The 22,497-nt window shown below is 46.5% G+C and overlaps 1 protein-coding gene and 1 pseudogene across 1 annotated transcript in view; both read left to right on the forward strand.

Annotated features, from left to right (window-relative positions):
* The window catches only part of CA10 (carbonic anhydrase 10), a 373,963-nt gene that overhangs the window by 194,996 nt on the left and 156,470 nt on the right, over positions 1-22,497 (forward strand). The window lies entirely within an intron of this gene.
* On the forward strand, positions 15,221-15,903 carry LOC118671334 (annotated as a pseudogene).

Genomic DNA, 22,497 nt, shown 5'->3' on the forward strand with positions numbered 1-22,497 from the left:
AATAGATAAAATTCCTTGTCCTTGTGGAGCCTACATTCTAGAGGGAGGAAGAAGCTAAAGAAAAAATGAGCAGATTATCTTATAGAATGTGTCAGATGGTGACAAGTGCCCTGGAGAAAAATGCAGCAGGGGGGTGAGATGAGGAGTACCAGGGTGCGGTGGAATAATTGGGATCTTCAATATGCAAATCACACCTCAGAGGATGACATAGGGACCCTGGGGAATTTCTATTGGGGAGAAAGAACCGAAGAGGAAAGATACAAGCTCCCCCTCCCCCATCTCCATTGTCCCTTAGCCACTAGGTTTCTGAAGGAGGAAACTGCCTTTTCAGTACTGGTATGGTCTCCTCGGCACAACATCTGACACATAGTAGGCCCTTAATCATTGTTGTTTGAACCAAACTGCACCCCTCAGACCTGTCTCAGGAGCCAGAGTGCCCCTGGACACCTGAAATATCAGCATTCACAGCTCCGCCCACATGCCTCAGTGTGACAAGCAGTAAGCACCAAGCCTGCGGGTTGCTTATTGATTCGACTAATGAAAAGTAATGGAGTGGCAACTGAAGTGACATTAATATAACGCAGAGAGGAATGAACACCAGGATTAAAATGCTCCCATGCATTAAGGCACCTCTGATACTGAGAGAGGAATATGATTTTCTTACGCAGTGTTTTCTGTCTCACTTCCTTAGCTCTCAGTGCTGTGAAATCCCATAGAAAAGGTGTGAAAGGCAAAGGCAGGGCGTTAAGAAGGAACTCAAAGTCTGTTTCACTGTAGTAAGAAATAAGGAGAGTGGGAAAAGCTCAGTGAAAATAGAAGAAAGTACAGAAGGAAATAGAATAAGGGGTGTGGGGGCTTCCCATGCCAGAAATAAACATATCCTCTTTCCATGTGGCTAAAACAATAGCCTTGTTTTGACTTCTATTACTCATTCCATTATTTATTCAGCAAATACTTATTGACCACCTATCATATACTCTTCTAAGCACACAGGATGCGTAATCTCTGTGTAATAAAACATTTGTCTGACCTTTGCCCCTGGTTCCTGGAGGTAACCACTAACCCCTTGGAATTTCCTGGTGATAGGAATGTCTTGCTATTCATAGTAGACCCCTTGGACCACACACCTGCCCCTGGCAGTTAATGGTAAGGAGCTGGCCATGCCAGAAAAACCGACCATGTGATCAGAGGGTAGGGGCTTTGATCCACCAAATGTCAGCCCAGTCCTGGGGAGGGAAGGGGACTGGAGATTGAATCCAACCACGTAGCTTCCACCACGGTGAGAAAGTAAATGTCTATTGTTTAAGTCTCCCAGGCAATGGTATTTTGTTATGGCGGCCCAAGTTAACTAAGACAGTGTCTGGACCCAGAACTCTTGTACATAATGATTGCACTGAATTTCATTTGGAAAGAGCTCTTCAGTTCTGAAAGTTACTATCAGCACATGGCATCCTGTCTCCTCTAGAGTGCAATGGCACACCTGGAGGTGGGAATGTCTTAGGGCTTAAGCCCCCTCCCCCCAAAAAATAGAGTTCTGTTAAGTGCTGGTTCTATCTAAAATCTCTCTTATCTGAATGAATAGAACTATAAATATACTGTATTGTAGTCCTTTCGTGGTTACTGAACTTGTCACCAAAGAATCCTAAGAATCTCTGCAAAAAAAGGCATCTCCTGATCTGATTCTAGAGCAGCGGTTCTCAACCTGTGGGTCGCGACCCCTTTGGTGGTCGAACGACCCTTCCACAGGGGTCACCTAAGACCATCCTGCATGTCAGATATTTACATTACGATTCATAACAGTAGCAACATTACAGTTATGAAGTAGCAATGAAAATAATTTTATGGTTGGGTCACAACATGAGGAACTGTAAAGGGCCAGAAGGTTGAGAACCACTGTAGAGTCAGGTAGTCCTCCAGCTGAAGCTTGACTACCTTTCCTGGTAGATGATGCTTCCTTCATGCAGATCAGACCATCTGAACATTTCTTCAAAGAGTTAAAATGTATCTCTGGCCTGGCCGGTGTGGCTTGGTGGTTGAGCGTCGACCAATGAACGAAGCAGTCATGCATGGTTCAATTCCTGGACAGGGAACAACCCAGGTTGCGGGCTAGGTTCCCAATGTGCAGGAGGCAGCCGATCATTGATTCTCTCTCATCATTGATGTTTCTATCTCTCTCCCTCTCTCTCTTCCTTCCTTTCTGAAATAAATACAAATATATTTTTTAAATAAAATAATACAATGTACCTCTGTGTGTTTTGCATTCATTGATCTTGGCTCTGTCTGTGAGAATTAAGGCAGAAATGGTGTCCATAACAAGAGAGCAACTGTTGTCTATGGCGGACTCTACAAGAAGTTGTGCTCTTCTACTTGGGCCTTGCGGAATCCATTACAACTTGTTTGAAGAAAGTTGTGGTTCTGGTTCTTTTCAGAGATAGCCTTTAGTGATTCATCTTTCACCATGACCCTTTGAAGTGTCTAGTCGTACACATAAGTCATCTTCTATTCAACTTTTATTTTCTGCGTATGTGTTCATTGTTCACACTAGGCTTCTTTTATGGAAATCAAGTCCCCCAATATGAAGAAACAGAGCAAAGCCAGATTAATTGGCTAATTTTCAAAGACTTAGTCTACATTGATTGCAACTTTTTTTCATGAATTTTTTATTATGTTCTCTCTTTGTTATGCCAGGAATCGCCTTTGAAATAATACCACGTAAAGTTGGTATAAAGAAAGTTGACCCAAATCATCTCATTTTTTTAAAAGAAAGCTCATATCATGACCTAGTTCTCATTTTCCCAGCTCAGCGGTTTAAAATATAATGGGGTGGGAGGCGGAGCACAGAGTTTTCTTCATAAGTATAGCTTTTCCTAATGCCTTTCTAACCTTATATTCTGCATCTGTCCAACTTTTTTTCTTCCTCACATCCTCCTTATTTTTCCAACTTTGCAATTTTAATCTGTGAATTAGGAAATGTAGATTGAAATCAGAGAATTAAATAGCCTTGGGTTTGAAAGGAACTTTAATAACCTCCATTGCTGCTCAAAGACATTCTACTTTAGCCCAGCAGATACCCGCCTCTGATTGCTCACCCCACCTAATGGGGAACTCACTGCTTCCTAGGCTGTATGCCTTTGTATACTTCTTACTTTTATAAAAGTCCTGTTTATCTTAAGCAAAAATTATTCTTTTCCTTCTATCAGCCCTCATTTGACCTCCTGGGCCAAATAAAATATGCCTTATTTCTTCTCATCGACCTCACCTCTCTGAAGATAACTAGAGACTTAAGTTGTCCCCTATTGTCCCTTTAAGGCCTCTCTTCTTGGGCTACAAGGAATGTCTCCTTTCTATTTTGCTAATTCTGTATAGCAAAACCAGGAAAGGGATACAGCTTCCAATGTTGTTTTCCTAAATCTCCAAATACAGTGCTACTCCTCTCTAGAACAACTTTGCAAGAAATAACACATTCACTTTCCTGCTTTAAAAAAAAAAAGTATTCACATAAACACACACACACACACACACACACACACACACACACAATTACCCAGTATTTTTGAGCAGTTACAACTTGCTAGTTTTCTCAGTTAATAGTCCCAGTAGCTCTAGGAGTTAGGCATGTACCTCCACAATCCCAGCATGTGGCTTTCAGGTGATTTGGTTTAATAAAATATGAAGAATTTTTAGGTCTGAATAGTTGCTATGGTTCCTTGATTATCTCTCTCAAATATCAGCTGTTTCTTATGGGCTTTCAACAGATATTCCTTGCAGTGGTTCTCAACCTTCTGGCCCTTTAAATACAGTTCCTCATGTTGTGACCCAACCATAAAATTACTTTCGTTGCTACTTCATAACTGTAATGTTGCTACTGTTGTGAATCGTAATGTAAATATCTGACATGCAGGATGGTCTTAGGCGACCCCTGTGAAAGGGTCGTTCGACCGCCAAAGGGGTCGCGACCCACAGGTTGAAAACTGCTGCTTAGAGCATGCAGTTGTGTCTTTGATTAAAACATAATACTACTAGTTCTCACTGCCAGGCACGTCAGAGCACAGAAGTGGTGCGTCTGTCAGAGTCCAGTCAGGAGACAAAAACCACACCAGGTATTTTAACCGAGGGAAGTTAGTTAGTATAAAGAAAGCATGGTTAACCAGGTATGAGATGCCTGCAAAGGCAAAGGTATCACAGAGGCAACAGGTGCAGGGAGCAGATACCACTTCGAGGGCAGGGAAAGCTAGAGAAGTAAATAGTAAAACCTACAAGCACGGGCAAGGTAGCTGGAACTCAGGCCTCTGAGAAATGGGTCTTGTTTGGCCAGCGCTGTTGTCCCTCAGCTGAGAGGACCCAAACCCCTACGGAGCCTCAGATGGTGCCGATGGCTCAGAGGGGTCTCCGTGACGCTGGTTCTGCAATGTTAGGAAAACCGCTGATTAAAGTTGCTCTTACAAGAAAGAATGGCTGCTGCTGGCATGAAAAGGCAAACGATGCCAGCGACATGTTGCCAAGAACACAAAGCGGACCTGAAGGGTAGCAGTCTCTCCCCTTGTCTGGCCACCCAGTCTCCTCTGGCGCCCCCTACTGGCAGAACCTGTCCTGGCTCCAGCACAGAGCCCCACCATCACAAAACAAAGTGTGGGAAGCTGGATTTGGAGCTGAGAGGCAATAGCTTCATATATGGCACGGGAGGTGTTCTGTGTTAAAACTTCAAAGAGTATAGTGTCTGTTCTTGGCTCAGAAGGAGCAACACAGCTCACAAGCGATGGCAAGTGGGGAGGAGGAGCGAATCTAGTACTTAGTGCAAATCTCTTGGTCCCATTCTCAGTTTCTTTCCTTTTCCTTCCAACTCTCAGCCCATCCTTGAATACCCTCCAGTGATATTTTAATAAGAGAAAGAAATCAATAGCTGCTATGTTGTCATGGGCACATATGTCATTAAAGTGCATGGCGTGTTTCTGCCCCATGGATGAAAGTTAGGAAGCAGAGGAAACCTGCTTCCTGCTGGACATTCAAAGTCAAGATCACGGGGAATGACTGGGGACAGCTAACGTTGGGGGAAACATTCATCCTCTGGATTCTCTCAAAGCAGTGAGTGTGGCCAGTGGCCAGCTATCCCCACCAGTCCGTCCTTTCCTCAGATGGTTATCCGTGCAGATCTGCGGAATGACATGGCGGGCCCATGGCCTCCATGACATCAAAACGTACATCACGCATTTGGCCCAGTCTCCTTGCCACTGCTGGTAGTCAGACGTCCAGCTGCTCAATTTGCCAGGTGTTTCGGGGAAAGAGAACGTGACACTGTTGCAAACGAGGTCTCTGGGACTGGCCAGGCAGAGAGAATTGCAGATCTGGCTGCACTCGAGCCTCTCCGTAATTGGATGGTTCTAAATAGGAAGGAATAATTTTATGGGGTCAGTGCCGGGCCCTTTAAAAGCATCTACCACTTAAAAATTAATGCTCAATGACTGCTAAATTCCAAAGTGTCTCAAGAGATCAGAAGAGAAAGGGTTTCCGGGAATGGGATTTGGAAAGAGCATGAGGATGAAATGGGATATGTCTGGGAGGAATGAAGAAAATTGTGAAGTTTAATTCTAATACATCAGATGTCAGTCAACCTTGCTCCCTCCCTGCCTTACTTCCCTTTCAACAGCCACGCAGTCCAGTGTGGCCTGCACCAGATCCCTTGCCTCTCACCATTGTACTCTATCTTTATCCGACTCCACTGCTTCTGACCTTTAAGTAAGAAATACAACATTTGCCCAACCGGTATGGCTCAGTAGTTGAGTGTCGGCCTATGAACCAGGAGGTCACAGTTTGGTTCACAATCAGGGCACATGCCCAGGTTCCGGGCTCGATCCCCAGGAGGGGGTGTGCAGGAGACAGCCAATCAATGATTTTTTCTCATCATTGATGTTTCTCTCTCCCTCTCCCTTCCTCTCTGACATCAATAAAAAAATATATTTTTTAAAAATTACAACATTTATTTGAATGTGATTTGTGGCAATCTTCAACCACAGAAACCCTCAGAATTCTTAACATAAGGAACCAGTCAGATGATGACGGCTCTGCTTACCAAAAGTAATAAGTAACGTTTATGTAGTTCTTTACAATTTATAATGCTTTTTTGTGTTATGTCCTCTAGTCTTAGCAAAAACTCTGTGAAGTATTTTTTTCCCATTTTTCAGATGAGAAAACTGAGGCTTAGAGAGTTTATGTAACTTGTCCAGTCATTATAGAGAGCAGAGCTGGAACTTGAACCCAGCTCTTTTAACTCCAATATTCATAGCTTCTCAAGTGGCCTGAGAAACATGGCACAAAGGCTCATGTTCTCACTGGGTGGGTGGGTCCCCCAAGGTCACTTGCAGACCCAGCCAAGAGAATGATCTCGGACACCCTTCTAGGCCCGATAATGCCAGTCTGAGGGAAGAAGATAACAAACATGGTGACTGGGGAGATGCTAACATTCTAGTGCGGGATGCTGACCATTGTGTACCAGGCCTTCACACATTCACAATGAGGCCAGGGAGGAGTGTCAATCTTGCCACTGTCTGCAACCCTTTGATCACGGGAGAAAAAGATGGAGTTGATGATTGTTCCCCTTCAGTTCCCATAAGAAAATGATTACAGACATTAAGGAAAAGAGTGTGGAGGTTCCTGGGAATATTTAAAAGAGAACTACCGTATGATCCAGCAGTCCCACTTCTGGGTACGTATCCTGAGGAAATGAATCTGGATCTCGCAGAGGTAACTGCGCCCTCATGCTTGTTGCAGCATTGTTCACAAGGGCCGAGCTATGGGAACAACCCAAGCGTCTATTTATGGATGAGTGGATAAAGCAAATGTTAGAGAGAGAGAGGGGTGGGGGGGGGGGGGAGAGAGAGAGAGAGAGAGAGAGAGAGAGAGAGAGAGAGAGAGAGAAAGGAAGGAGAGACTGATTGGAATATTATTCAGCCTTAAAATAGAAGGAAACCCTCCCATTTGCAGGAACAAGGATGAACCTGGAGGGCATTGCTAAGTGAAATAAGCCAGACACAGAAAGACAAGTACTGCGCGATCTCACTCAGATGTGGAATCTAAAAACAGTCAAACTGGTAGAAGCAGGGGGTAGAATGACAGTTTCCAGGGGCAAGGGAGGGGAGACGACAGGAGGGGGGAAATGAGATGTTGGTCAAAGGGTACAAAGTTCAGTTACACAAATGAATGACTTCTGGGATCCAATGTACAGCATAGTTAATATAGACAATATTAACTATTGTCTATAGCATAGACAATAGTTAAGTCTATAGCATAGACAATAGTTAAGTCTATAGCATAGACAATAGTTAATGATACTATATTACACACTTAAAATATGCTAAGAGGATGCATCCTCAATCTTTGCAAACCGCACATAATACACATAAAAAACAACTTTGTAGAGATGATGGATAAATTGTTTAGCTTGATTATGGTGATTTTCTCAATGCATGTATCAAAACATCAAGTTGTATACCTTAAGCATATACAATTTTACATGTCAAATATATTTCAATAAAGTTGTTAAAAAATAAGCAAGTGATTACAACAGGGGGATATGGTCATCAAATTTAATTCTGCCACCAATTCCAGAACCCTGCTCTGATGCAGAACTAATGGTATTAATTCAAGAACAGTGACTTTTATTGTTCACTTACTCTGTGCTTTACATGCCTCATTAATTCCAACCACATCCTCTATGGCAGGTACTACTATTGTTTCCATTTCACAGATGGGAACACTGAGACTTTGAGACACAGGGTTTCAAAAGGCAGCTCTAGGATTCAAGCTGACTCCAGCACCCATGCTGTCAATCACTGCATTGTATGGCCTAGACCAGCCGTGGGCAAACTACGGCCTGCGGGCCGGATCTGGCCCGTTTGAAATGAATAAAACTTAAAAAAAAAAAAAAGACCGTACCCTTTTATGTAATGATGTTTACTTTGAATTTATATTAGTTCACACAAACACTCCATCCATGCTTTTGTTCCGGCCCTCCGGTCCAGTTTAAGAACCCATTGTGGCCCTCGAGTCAAAAAGTTTGCCCTCCCCTGGCCTAGACGCACAGTCTGTCGTTAACTCCCCACCAGCCACAGAAATTATTCCAATATGACGTTTCTCTTCATAGGATTGCACAAATGATCTGGCTGTAACCGTTTACAGCATTCCAGCAGAGGCAGGGACCAAGACACATTAGAGCCAAGTGCTTTAATAACTTCCTGTGCTGGCAGTTATAAAAACGGAACTGTTGCTGCAGGTTCGAAGAATTAAAACATGGCAAGGTGGAAGGAGCCCCTCAAGCCAGCTTTCAGAAGTGCCGCTCTGCCCTTGTAAACAACTTTTATATACCCCCTCTCCAGTGTGTATAATGAAATGACTAACGTTGTCAGCTGTAAGCAGAGCGATTACACCGCAGCTGAGTATTTTGTAGCTGGAACTCGGTTCAGGAAAACACAGAATTGGTGGCAGAGGTAGGCTGTAGGGATGCCCCGTCTCTGCACGGGGCACATGTTCCGCATCCTCCCAGAGGGAATGGCCTGCACAGAGCCAACCAGGGTAAGAGCTCCAGGTACGTCGCACCTGGCCTCCTCAGTATAAAGCGAGGCTCTAGTCTGCACGCTCTTCTTCTGCTTTTAATGCTCATATCCCTTTGCTCTTGCTTATTGAGGTGGGAAGGATGGTTTTCTCTCTGCCTACCTACAATCCAGAAACTTCTCTGGTTTGCATATCTGATAGAGGTTCCCAGAGAGATTTTTGAGGACTCCTTCCTTTCCTCCTCCGGTTTGTGATTTACGTAATAATATAGTTACAGTTCCAGGAGCAGAGTTATGACTATTCGAAAAAGAACACTCTGAGGTTACTGAGACCTTCCCCAACTTCCAGGGCGTGGGCCCTGGGCAGGGCGAGGGATGGGCGCTAAAGAGGAAGTCCCCGGTTTCTCATCCCCTCGCAACCCTAACTGTACGAACAATGAGTATTTTTAAGGGGAGACACTCACAGAATCAGAATGATTGTTACTGTGCTTGCTCCTGCAGACTAGACCAGAACTCGTCAAATTACAGAAGCAGACTATGGTGCCTGTGTCATCCGCTGTCCCTTCTATCATTCCAGCCATAAAAACAGGCTCTTCTAGTTTCAGCCCTTTCCTATGGAGACGGCTATGGCAACAGAACAGAACGTGGGGGTGTTGCTCGTCCCCCAAACCCGACAGCAGTTTGGTGCTAGAATAGAAGAAGGTGAAGTCATGCGTGGCCCGGCCATAGCATGGCAGGTAAATTCGGCGAGTATCGGCACCGGGACCACTTTCCTCCGGAGTGCCTGATGGCGTAGCTCTTGGGATTCCTAAGAGTGAACCTTGTTAGGCTAATGATGGTGCTTCTCGGCTAACAAAGGCTCTTTCTGCTAAAATACAGGGTCGTTATTTTGTCTGATGAAATCAGTAGCACATGCCTGGCCAGCGTGGCTCAGTGATTGAGTGTCGACCTATGAACCAGGCAGTCGGTCATGATTCAATTCCCAGTCAGAGCACATGCCCGAGTAGTGGACTCGATCCCCAGTGGGGGGCGTGCTGGAGGCAGCCGATCAATGATTCTCTCTCATCATCAGTGTTTCTATCCCTCTCTCCCTTTCCCTTCCTCTCTGAAATCAATACAAATATGTTTTTAAAAAAACAGTAGTGCCGAAACCGGTTTGGCTCAGTGGATAGAGTGTCGGCTTGAGGACTAAAGGGTCCCGGGTTCGATTCCAGTCAAGGGCATGTACCTGGGTTGCGGGCACATCCCCAGTAGGAGATGTGCAGGAGGCAGCTGATCGATGTTTCTCTCTCATCGATGTTTCTAACTCTCTATCTCTCTCCCTTTCTCTCTGTAAAAAATCAATAAAATATATTTAAAAAAAAAAAAAACCCAGTAGCACATGGCGAAAGGTGTATACTGCACGTGGGGAAAAGCAGCCTTTAGACTCGCAGCGGTTCTCAACCTGTGGGTCGCGACCATCGGAAAACACATATAACATATCAGATATTTCCATTACGATTCATAACAGCAGGAACATTACAGTTATGAAGTAGCAACGAAAATAATTTTATGGTTGGGGGTCCCCACAACATGAGGAACTGTATTAAAGGGTCGCGGCATTAGGAAGGTTGAGAACCACTGCTTAGAGTCTGACAGTCTTTTCTGTGGTCCTCCCTCTGCCACAATGTGCAGATTATGTTCCTTCTCAGGGCCCCAGTGTCCTGATCTGAATTTTCGGGTTGTTTATTGGGGATTTGTGTATCATGTCATGATTTTCATGCTCCTCGGTGGCCACTCACTTTACAGCTATCGGTCCTTTTATGCGGATCCTCTCTTCGCTCTTTGTGGTCTTATGGTAAGCATTCGGGGCTTTGGGGAGTCGTCGTAGTTGTTTTGTCGACATGGCTCTCATCTGTTTTTGTAGGGGTGACCCCTTACATAACCAGACTCTCCATTGGAAAACAAACTAAAACAAGAGTTTAGAATGCAGCGCCTCTCCCACTGCTGCTGTGGGGATGAAAGACAAATCTCCACTACATTCGAGTTGGATCTGCTTTAGGAAGATGGTTCCCGCCAGCGTGTTAGTCCCTTTTCAGGGAGAAAGCGCAAGCAGTAAAGGGCCGAGCTTTTCCGGGGCCAGGCTGGAAATGCTGAATGCACTGCGAAGTCCAGGTCCCTAATACTAACCCTTGCGCATTTGCCCTGAGTGTAGACACAGACTTCATCCCCTCATTGGTAGCCAGAGTCACCGAGGTCCAAAGGTGGACCAAGCAGCCCCAGTCCTGTAGCTAATTAGGCAGGAAAGCTGGAGCCAGGGCAAGAGTCTGCAGGCTCTGAGTTCACTGATTTTTCCTCTTCTGCCTCCTATGGTCTCTTCCCATCCATGGGTTACTCACATTGTCCAAATTCTGGCATTTTAAGGGCCCACCAAAGGAAGGAATCACACCTCCTTGCCACTTTGAGGTAGAGCCAGATTTAGCTGTTTTTAAACCCTGCAGCTCAAATGATGGAGAGACTAGCCAGGCCTAATGGCCTTCATGCACTGCTGACCAGCAGAAAGCCTGCCCAGATGGACCCCTGGGTGTGGCCCCCGGTTCCCTGTGGTCTGGGCTCTTCACTCCTCCTAAAACCAATTGCTCTGTCTTCATCTCTTTGCATTGCTCTCCATCCATGCTGTAGTGGTGGCTGAGGGGAGGGGGCCCTAGGGTCTCCTTCAGTTGTTTGTATAGAGGTATGTGACAGGATATTGAGCATTTTAGCATCACTGAATTTGAGATGTGTCTTATAGTCAATGGTGTGGCATCGTTTCATAGTCACCATTTTTTTTTCTTTTTTAAAATGATGGTGTGTATTACAGTCTTGCCATGGTGGAGTTAAAAAGTATCTGATAGTTCAAAGTACTTTCCCCATAATAATAAGAGCTAATGTAGGCTTGATGGGTCACACTGTTTAATGCCCTCGTCATAATAACTCCTCAAAATGGCATATCCCCATTTCATAGAGGAGGAAACCAAAATAGAGTGATTTTGTGAATGTCACAAGCAGCAGGGTGCAGAGTCCCAGCCACACCCAGGGCGGTATAAATCCAAAGTGATGCTCTTTCCTAATCTCCTCCTTGAGCTCGGCTCTCTGTCTTCCAAGGAGCCGAATTGGAGGGAGGCAGGGAGCATAAGAACACAGACTGTCAAGTGACCTTGGGCAAGTTCCACAACCTTTCTGTGCCTCAGTTTTCTCCTCTGTAAAATGGGATGAGAATTGCACTTCCCATCGGCACCTGCGACACGGACTCGCATGCACCGCAGGCTCAGTGAATGAGTGACTGTGTCTTTCCCTGGTTTGCTGAATCCCCTGTGGACATCGTCTGAAGCTTAGATATGGCTTCCATTCCTTCTCTCATGTCATGAGCTAGGTACTCAGAAGCCTCTGGGATGCCCTGTACCATGTACCCTCTTCTAAGAAAGCAGGAGGGGAACCAGGGACTTGATGCCTCTGCCCTCCCGGACTGCCCTCTACAGGCCTGGGCAGAGCTTGCCTTCCTCTCGGGCCAGTGTCACTAGGAAGTGACTTCTCAGCTGGCTCTTCCGTTCACCCAAGTTCCCCAGCAAACGGGAGGTTCCCACAAGACCAGCCCCCGGACACCACACACACCAGACTGATAAACCCAAGAGGTGTATCGCCTGCTGCCTTATAAAAACAGCACAGAAATGCATCCACTCTCCCCCAGAGAGACATTTTCCAGCCACAGCGCACACTGCTGTCTGCTGCCCGGTCCTAATCCTGCATCCCTGAGTGGCCAGAGAGAGTCTGACCTCACTGCAAAGGAACCGTGCCCAGCAGGTGAAGCTACTGCCCCTCCTGCCCAGCCCCCCGCCCCTGGCACTGTGAGCTCATGTACCTGGGCCTCGGCTTCTCATTCTGGAATGTAGGTTGGCCAAACTAGCTTCCTTCAGGCGGACGATGCAAGGAAAGCACCACGGAGCAAGCAGAACGTCCCCCTGGAATCCTAATGGGGGGAAGGTGCCTCTCATCCAAGGCAAGTGCCGGGACCAGAGGGAAAATATCTGAAGTGAACCTGGAGGCAGGGGCAGACTGAGTCAGAGAACACATTTGTATGACGGATCACCAAAGCGGGGAAGCCAGGAGTGGACACAGAGCCAGCGGGAATGAACCTGGGGACGGGGAGTGGAGAGGAGCGCTGGCTGGAGTAAACGTGCCGGTGGTGACCGGGGCCAAGGAAAGTCAAGGGCAAGGGCCTGGGGTAGGGTATGGAGGCATTCCCCTGTGGGCAGGCACATCCGCTTAAAGCAGTGGTCCTCAACCTTCTGGCCCTTTAAATACAGTTCCTCATGTTGTGACCCAACCATAAAATTATTTTCGTTGCTACCTCATAACTGTCATGTTGCTACTGTTATGAATTGTCATGTAAATATCTGACATGCAGGATGGTCTTAGGCGACCCCTGTGAAAAGGTCGTTCAACCGCCAAAGGGGTCGCGACCCACAGGTTGAGAACCAGTGGCTTAAAGGGCTCAGTGGGGCAGGCACTGCAAAGAGCAGCACTCAGACACAGGGAGTGGGGCTACTCACTAAAGCAGGGACAGCGTCCAGCCTCCCAGCCATGCCCCTGACTGATACAGCACAGCCTGAGGGGCCCCAGCTCCGGGTGGCGGCACCGTGGCTTCCAGCATGATTAGATTACGACAGTATTTCATCTCCCGCTCTCCATCCAGCAGTTTCTATGGGTTTTATTGTATAGTTAAATATCACCGGGACCTTTTTAATATTCTCCTTTTTGTTAAACAACTAATATATTAGTATTCAGGCTAATGTCTGGCAGGAGTCTCCAGCACTATGGAGCTATCTATCTATGCACCCCCTTTCCATTTTTCCAAGGACATAGGATAAAGTCCCCCTTTTTCTAAATAGGATACTTCCTTGCTGAAATAAAGCAGGTGAAACAGATTAGAATGTCTAGATTAAAAATGCGCAGTGCCATTGTTCTCTTAAAAATGAGGGAAATGGGGAACATCTGAATTATGTAAATGGCATGATGTAGGAGTAGTACATGTAAAAGGTAGTAATGAGCAACTAAACTTGAAGAAACAGCTACTTTGTGCAAGTCAATCAGATGCCTTATCTCAATTTACCTTCACAACTCCTCTGTGAGATGAATACAGCTATTATTCTCATTTTACATGGGGTGGGCCAAGGATTTAAATCTAGATCCTTCCAACTCCAGAGCCCAAATGCTTAACCCTGCGCACAGTATTTAGATTCAGACCTGCATTTGAATGTCAGCTGTGTGACTTCAGGCAACTTACTTGACCTCTCTCAGTCTATAATCTGGAAGTTCATTATCCTGACCTGAATTTCTGTGATGCCTAAATTAAAACATAGGCAAATGCCCAGTATAATAGTACTATAACTAGTACATCGTACTTTAAAATAGTACCCAAATTTCTAAATAATTGAGAAAATCAATAGAGTTTTTGTGTTTGAAGCTTCTTGGGCAATCAGTCACCTCCACTCACCACTATAGTGGGAAGACCACAGACAAACCTGGTCTCCAATCCTCTGATTCAGTGACGCTGGAATCCTCTGGAGGAGCTGGACTGTGGGCCTTGACCTTACTGTGTGGTCTTGAACTAAAGAAACAGTCACCCTTCGTGGGTTCTATGTTGAACGCTGTGCTACTAGTTAGTGCCTTCCCAGCCTCACCAGTGAGGTGGGTGCTGTCGTTCGCCCGATTACGGGTGGAAACCCTGAGGCTTGCCATGATTTGTCCAAGGTCACACAGTTAAGTAATGGACCCCAGATCCATCTCTGCCAGATGCCTAGGTCCCAAGTTGGTATCTGTACAAGGAGGCCAGTGCTTACTTTCTGGGGTCAGTGTGAGGAATAAGTTACCCAGGAGAGGCCAGGCCCCCCCAACCCACCCCGTCTGACCAGAACACTTCATCTACATGTTAAGGACCCCACTGCTCATCCAGTGCTTGTGTTGCTAATTCCCAGAATTGATTTGCATGTGGATCCCTCTACCAGAGTTCTATTTGTATATAATTTTGTTTGGAAGTTTTCTGAGTTTCAGTCTTCCTTTCCATTTAGGCCCTTGGTTTTCTTTAGTTACCTAATAATAGGCCAGCCTCTTCCTGCCCATCTGCTAAGTTCCTCCAGGAGCCTGTCCTTCCTTTCATACCTAGTCATCAGCTAGTGCTTGGACCAGCCTGGGGACTGACCTAATATCTGATGAGCCATCCCATGCCTTTCTTTCACATCACTGAAATATCTACTTACCGCTTCTGTACAGTAGACCTTTTGACTACAGAGCTCTGTGCGTGGGAGGAAAGCACTGGTTATATGTAAAGCCCGTGGCTTGTTGCTTCTTTTAGTCAATAATGAGCCAGGCGCCTGCTCTCTGTGCGCCCCGCCCCCTCCCCAGAGGGTAACTGCCACCTGCGCTAGCTCCTCCCAGGCAGCCACTGGCTCCAGCCCCCACTGAGCATTGATTGGGTGAGGCGCTTGGCTCCATTCTGAATGGTGGAGAGTCACTGAGAGTCACTGGGGGCAAAGGGGCCAGTGAGGCCATTCTCCTGCATTGTGGGCGGAGGAGGCAGAGTCCAGGCACCAGAGGGGCTTTTGGAGACTTGGAAGCGAGCATCCATCTGCACCTGAACTTGAGACGGAGTCCAGCCCATCATGGCGCTGCTCTGTGAGCCAAGAGGGCGCAGGGTGCTCCTCGCCCTGCTGGCATCTCTGCTCCTCTTTGGGGCCAAGGCGGCCAATGGAGAGCGCGACATCCACGACTTTTGCCCAGTTCCAAAGGTGATGGGGAGATGCCTGGCCTCCCTCCACAGGTGGTGGGACAATGCCACCTGCCGATCCTGCCAGCAGTTTGTATATGGAGGCTGCGGAAGGAGCGGCAATAACTACCTGACGGAGGAGAAGTGTCTGCAGAAGTGTGCTGATATCCCAGGGCCCGCCATGGACGACGCGGCCACCAGCAGCAGCCCGGCAGATTCCTCTGGCCCGAGTATCCCCAGAAGGCAGGGTTTTGATGGCCCCCCAGCGATATTTTCAACTACGAAGAATACTGCGCTGCCAAGGTGCCATCGTGCCCCGCATCCTTCCCACGCTGGTACTTTGATGCCAAGAACAACTCCTGTGATCGATGTATCTATGGAGGGTGCTGGGGCAATAAAAACAACTACCTCTCTGAGAAGGCTTGCATGAACCGCTGCCTTGGCCAGTGGTCCTACCCGGCCCGGCCCCCACAGCATCGTCACGGTCAAGGATACGGTGTTACTGGCGATCATCGTCATCATGCCGTTTTCCCTGCTGCTCTGCCTGACCGTGATGTCATATATGAAGCGGAAGTTTGACCTCACCTTCTGCAGCTCCAGGGACGATGAGGCCCCTCTCTTGAGGAAGAGAGCCTGGAGAAGGTGTGGGTAGGCGGCTGCAGAAAGCCCACACGCTGTTTATGTTGTTGGGATCCTTAGGGCTTTCGCTCTGTCTGTTACCAGCAGTTAAGAGGCTGCTTCCTCTCCCCCCGGGCAGGTTCGCTTTGGAACCAAGAAGGGCTCGGGTTCATGTTGGGATGGCCTGGCCCCAGACCAGAGTCAGTGCCCCTTTGATTTCTTTCCTCCAGGTACAGTTTCCTTTATTTATGGTGAAACTTTCCCCCTTCTTTCCTATCACAAAAGTGATGCTTTAATCGTTTTCTTTGTTTTGTACATAAGCAGAAACAGAAGTTGGGGGTTTTTTTTAGAATTTGGAAGAGAGTAAAGTGTAGAAGTTTAATAAAAAGTGTGTCCCCCTTTTAATGTTAAAAAGAACAAAAATGCACCCACCCCACCCATCCCCATCCTGTCTTGCCATCACCGACAAGCATGTTGCTCCATGACCCGGATTCTAACTCTGTCCCTGGAAGGTTTAAAGGCTGCATTATACTGGGTCTTGGGTAGACAGTGTAGCCTCTGTATTTCTTCTACTTAATTGTATGACCCAAAGGAGAGCAGCAATTAAAAAGTCCTTTCAGATTGGAGCCTCAGCATTTTATTTGGTCAACTGCTGGCTCAGTTCAGTTCAACAAATATTTATCAAGAGTTAGTATTGGCCCTACCATGGGAGAATAGTGATAGATAGGTAAGTGGGCATAATCCTTGCCTTCTAGAAGCTTCCAATCTAGTAAGGAAAACTGACCCTAAAATAGGTTGGTTTAATACAGAATAAAAAATGGTAAACTAACCTAATATAACAATAAAATATTTCTCCAGCCCTTCCCACATGCCTTCTAAGTGCTTTGCGTGTGTTCACTCATTTCAGCCTCGGCAGAACCCTAACAGGTACATATTCCTTTTGTTCCCATTTACACGTGAGGACACTGAGGCAAGACCACGCACAGCCTGCAGGTGGCAGAGCTGACTTGAACACAGGTGTTTCCGGCTCCCTGTGTGGCTTCTTTCTCCTGCGCTTTATCCAGGAGCAAGACCGCTGTGTGGCCACCACTCACATTGTAGGTTACAGGGTGTGGACTTGTGCAGAGCCGTGGGCAGCCTGGAAGATAACAGGATGGGAGTTAATGTACTATTTTCAGAGACAAGGGATTGAGGTTTGGAGGGTGTCAGGGTCATCTCCAAGGTCTTATCTCTAGTAAGTGGCAGGGCCAAGACTTGGAACTGGTGCCTCTGAGCATCATGCTTATTCTAGGTTCAGTGGGGCCTCCACGTTGCTGCTCTGGGCTACTGTGGGAGTACAAAGTAGGACCATTTAGTAGAGCCTGGGCTAAAGGAAAGGTCTGGGCAGGCACTGCCGAGGAGAGGCAGCGTGCTCCTCAAACAGGGGGATTTCCCAAGAGGTCTCCATAACCTGCCCTCTCAGAGGCTGCAGCTCTTATTGCACCCATGGGTCCTCTCCTCTGTGCAGGTGAGCTGCTCCATTCATTCCTCTAATCACTGCAAAGACCCTTTGCTAGACAGATTCAGCTGAACCTGGGTTTTCCATCTCCACTCACTTGCTCAACAGATATTTATTGAGCACTCACTATGTGCCAGGCGCTCTTCTAAGAGCTGAGAGTGGTGTACAAGACCCGTGTTTGTGTGAGGCTTCCATTCTGGTGCAGTGTCTGCTGCCTATGTGTCCTTGCTTATGTAACTCACAGATGGGTCTTCAGTTCTCCCATCTGTGAAATGGGGACAGTGGTACCTGTCTCATAGAATTGGGGTGTGGGGTGAGGCTGAAGTGAGATAATGGATGTAATGTGCTTAACAGAAACCTGGTCCATTGCACGTGGTCCAGTAATCTTAGTCTGGCCCGGCTGGTGTGTCTCAGTGGTTGAGCATCAGCCTATGAACCAGGAGGTCACGGTTCGATTCCTGGTCAGGGCACATGCCCGGGTTGCAGGCTTGATCCCCAGTGTGGGGCAGCAGAAGGCAGCCAATCAATGATTCTCTCTCATCATTGATATTTCTCTCTCTCTCTACCCTCTCCCTTCCTCTCTGAAATCAATAAAAATATATTTTTAAAAAAACCTTAGCTTGTTCCCCACCTGCCTACCATCCTGTAAAATGAATGTGACCAGACCTGCCCTTGACACTTGGATCCTTGAGAGATGGTGATTGTACTTGTTTGAGGCTATGTAACCTTGATGGATTATTCCAAGTCCATTTGACCACCGTGGGTTAAAGCAACAAACTGGTTCTTCATGTTCCTCTACTTTATGTACATTATAACTGTGTATATGGAACCATAAAACTCAAGGCAGATTTATACATACACTGCACTGCATATTTTCGTAGAAATGTTTTGCCAGGCACCTGTAATGCACTGATATATGTGAGCAGTTTCCTAAAGTTTATTTCTCATCGATCTCTCTTAAATTGCATATGAAGTGACATTTTTATGGTTTAACTTTTGTTTTCATGACACAGCCCCAATTTGCATCTCTGCTGTAGCGCTCAGGACTTCCCCGCTCACACACGTGTTTCCCTGTCCCTGAAGCAGGTCTCAGGCCCACGTTTCTCCAGGCCCCAGCTTGGCATCTCTCCTGGAGAAGCCAATGCATTTGTGACCGTCTTGTGGAAATGAACTTGAATTATTCAGAACCCACAGCCAACTTGCTTACAAGGTATCAACGCAGAGAAACAGACTGGTTCCATTCTCGGTGTGGTCAGAGCCCTGGGCATGAAAGCAGCCATGCTGCTCCCTTCCCAGATGGTTTTCTTTGCCTGGGGTCGACTTGGCCTCTGACCTGCACCTCCAGCAAGTTCCAAAACAAAGCGGGAAGGAAAGAAATACTCTACAGAGTGTCTCCTATGAGCCAGACTCACTGTGGATCTGCAGGTTTAGCGCTATTAACCTTCTTCAGGTGGCAGTTTCCGAAAGATCAAGCAAATTGACCGAGATCGCACAGATAATAAGTGGTGGCGCCAAGTTTAAAGCTCAGATCTGCCGACTGCAAAATCTGATTCTTCCATTGCACTAAGCCAAGCACCCAGGGCAAATAAGGGGAGAGTCCATATGGGCAGAGCGTAAGTTATTCATCTTCATCTTACTTATAGGAATTTATCAGTTTGAACAGTCATTTCACAATCACTTAGTGAGTGTGTCAACACATTGCGGATGGATCACGAGAATCCTCGTGTTTTCATATTACACAGTGTTTTATAAAGTATCGTACTTTAAAAAGATATTAGCTTGTAAGAACATGTAATAAATAACTTCAAAATGCAATGGGTATTTAATTTTAAGGCGTGCCTTTAACATAAGACAGAGGAGGTCCATTGTGGAATGAATCAATGAATGGATGCGTTTGCAACACCCCTAAGGAATATATAGGGCACCTGTCTGTGTGCCATTGTTCTCCACAGGCCAGTGCTGTGTCTCATCACTGTTTCCTCAGAGGCGGGCACAGCACCTGGCCCACATCGGGGCTGGCCGAGTGAATGAGTGCAGGCATGAAAGGAGCGCTACCATCAGCACAGAATCAGAAAATAAGCAGAGTCAGGACGAGGATGAAGAAAGTGAAGTGCTAGCCTCGGGTGCAAAATTTAAGGGGACACCAAAAAACTGAGAAATAAGATATATTTTTAATGCAATATTTGAAGAAAATCAAGACGGGATCCGCAGGGCAGAGAGGAGGGTAAGATGAAAGGCCAGATCCTGTCTTTGTTTAAAATGTTTCCTTTTGTCTTCCTGGATTCTTTTGTCATTCATTTTGACTTCTTAAAAATATTGCATGGAAGTGTTATGTGTCCTGATCACTGAGATTCGGATGCCCCTTAAGTTTTGTGACCAAGGTAAATAAATGCCTCCCTCGCCTCCCCCAAGCCCTGGCCCCGTAAAACCAACAGCAGTGACTACGATTCTCTGCTGTCATCCTATATAGGGAGGGCTTTATGGGCATAACTCACAGACAGCCCACAAAAGCGTCTCCTCAGAAAGGTGATGTCGGGACCACTGTTTGCAGATAGGGTGGCTGAGACTGGAGGAGGCAACCCTACCTTCCTAGTGTCACAAGGGAATCACGGGTGTGACCAGGACACACGAGCCCCAGACTGGCTGCCTCCAGCCAAGCCACCTCATGTGTGTACCCTGGTGTGCTTCACAAACACCCTATTCACTGACTCCCAAGGTCCCATCCCTTATCAGAAACACTTATTTCATGTACCACCAAGATGACAGCGACTGGAAAGTGCTAACAATTGAAGACACATACCAACTTCAGAGATTTTATAAGGGAGGAGGGGAGGCCGGGGAATGATGCCTCTTAAAATGGGATCAAAATACATTGTGATCATAACCCCAGTGACCATGGCATTGAAAATAGGCTGGGGAAACTCCATGGGAGGCTGTACCCCCATGATAGATGTAAAAGGACTGTAGGGTTCTGTGTGTCTCTGAATATTCAGTCGTCCATTCACTACCCTCAGCTCATTGAAAGCTGTGCCACTCCCTCCACAAGGCAAACATGCAACTCATGGAAAGACAGAGGGTCCCTAGGAAGCCTCCTGCTTCATTTGCACCCTGCAGAGATTTCCCTGAGAGAGGAAAGATTGCAGTATCCGTTGCCTGATTCTCTCGTTCTTATATGGGTTAAGAATTTTCTCTACCTACACAATTATCTGGAGCCCCAGATTACAGAGGGAAGGGCTGGTCCAGTCCAGCTGATGTGAGACTCCGAATCTCTCCTTTTCTTAGTAGCTGACATTTAAAGTGAACCTGTGATGGGCTGCACAGATTCCCTCGAGGATGTGCAGAGCCTCGTAGAACGGTCCCAGGTGTATTACATAACACTGAATGGTCCATGCCATCGCACAATCAACTGGTCTGCCTCCCCTCCCTCTCCCCCCTTACCCCTCCTCCCACCCCCGGCAATTAGGAGCACACCTAATGTACTGCATTCCAAACTATTATATTAAAATTTATTTCGACTTAAAAATATCTGAGTCTGCCTACCCCTGATTGCCTTGTTTTTAACATATCGACCAAGCACAGACACAAGTTGGGTTGTAATAGCAAGTTCACCGGCATTAGAACTGTATGGTTTGCTTAAAAGGCTGGAAATTCTGCTATATTTTATCAGAATTCCGAATCAGCTGGAGTGAAGAATAAGTATCCTTGTTGCTGACGTTCGGGACAGGTGAGGGATTATTATGGAGAAGCATAGCCTGGAGACAGATTGCCCGGGTTTGAATCCAGTTCTGCCTCTTCTTGTGCCTCAATTCCTTTGTTTATGAAATGGGGAAAATAACAGTACCTGCCCCTTTTAAGTTGTTATGAGAGTTTAATGAGTGATATTTGTAAAGCACTCGAAACATTGCGCCGCAGCTGGCATACAAGATTAGCTGGCATTTCCCATCACAGACAGCCCCGGGGCAGGATTTTCACACACAGGTGTTCATCCAAGCCTGTTCATTCACCCTTGGGGCGGGAACCTGTAGTACTGAGCCCTAAATGAGTGTGGATTTGCCTCTTGTCCTCTGTCCCTTCTCCTCCTCCTTCAACATTGAAAGCTGCCATCATCACCTTGAAGGTGGTTCTTATACAAGTTCCATGGCAAAGAAACCTGCAGGCAAACAGATTCTAGAAATAAAAATAAATAAATAATAAACAAACAAACATCTGGCAAGTTCACCTCATCTCCTCTTGGTTTTTGTTGGACGTTATACATATTCCCATTATTGTAATGATCTTATCGTGGCTTTGTCTACCTGATGGACAATGATGGGTCCTTACCTTATTCTTCTTTCTCTGCCCAGGACCTCTCATCCTGAGCCTGGTGCCTACCTTTGTGCACTGCAGGTCCTCATAAAGCTGTTAAATCAGGCAATGACCAGTGCCTGGCTCTTTGTGTCCCATCCTGGTGGTAGTTCTTTTCTGTCTGCTCCGTTCTCAGGGACTTCCTCCCTCCTTATTCTGCTCACTGGCAAAGCTGCTGAAGCAGCAGAGCTGCCCTCATTGGTCTTGCTGAGGAATCGGGGAGGCCAGAGACATGCACCCTTTGAACATCCTCTGAATCTTCCTGGATAGGATGCCAGTATTGGAATCTGCACCCAAGGGCATTTTCCAAGGGGATAGGAGAAGCTTCCGATCATTTTTTAAATATCTAAGGTTATAAAAATAATAAATCTCATTTATGAAAATGGCAACCACCCTTTGTGTAGAATCTTACATCCCAGAGATGATAGAGCTTTGTGAGTGAGAGCGTTCAGTGGAAGAAAAGAAACTCACGTTTGAATCTACCAGAAATAACTGGTGGATAAGCAGTGGAAATGAAGTTATGGAGAATTTTAATAGCCTTGGGAGAAGAAATTTCAGTTCAATTCTAAATGTGTTTCGATTGCAGTTGGATCTCCAGGAACTTTGGAGGTGGGGATATTAGATATGAGGGAACAAAGGAATTTGTTGTTTGCTGCTGCCTAAAATCATCATGCCAGCCAAGCCAGCATGGCTCAGTGGTTGAGCATTGACCT

The sequence above is a fragment of the Myotis myotis genome, unplaced genomic scaffold, assembly GCF_014108235.1.
Source record: "Myotis myotis isolate mMyoMyo1 unplaced genomic scaffold, mMyoMyo1.p scaffold_m19_p_17, whole genome shotgun sequence".
Lineage (NCBI taxonomy): Eukaryota > Metazoa > Chordata > Mammalia > Chiroptera > Vespertilionidae > Myotis > Myotis myotis.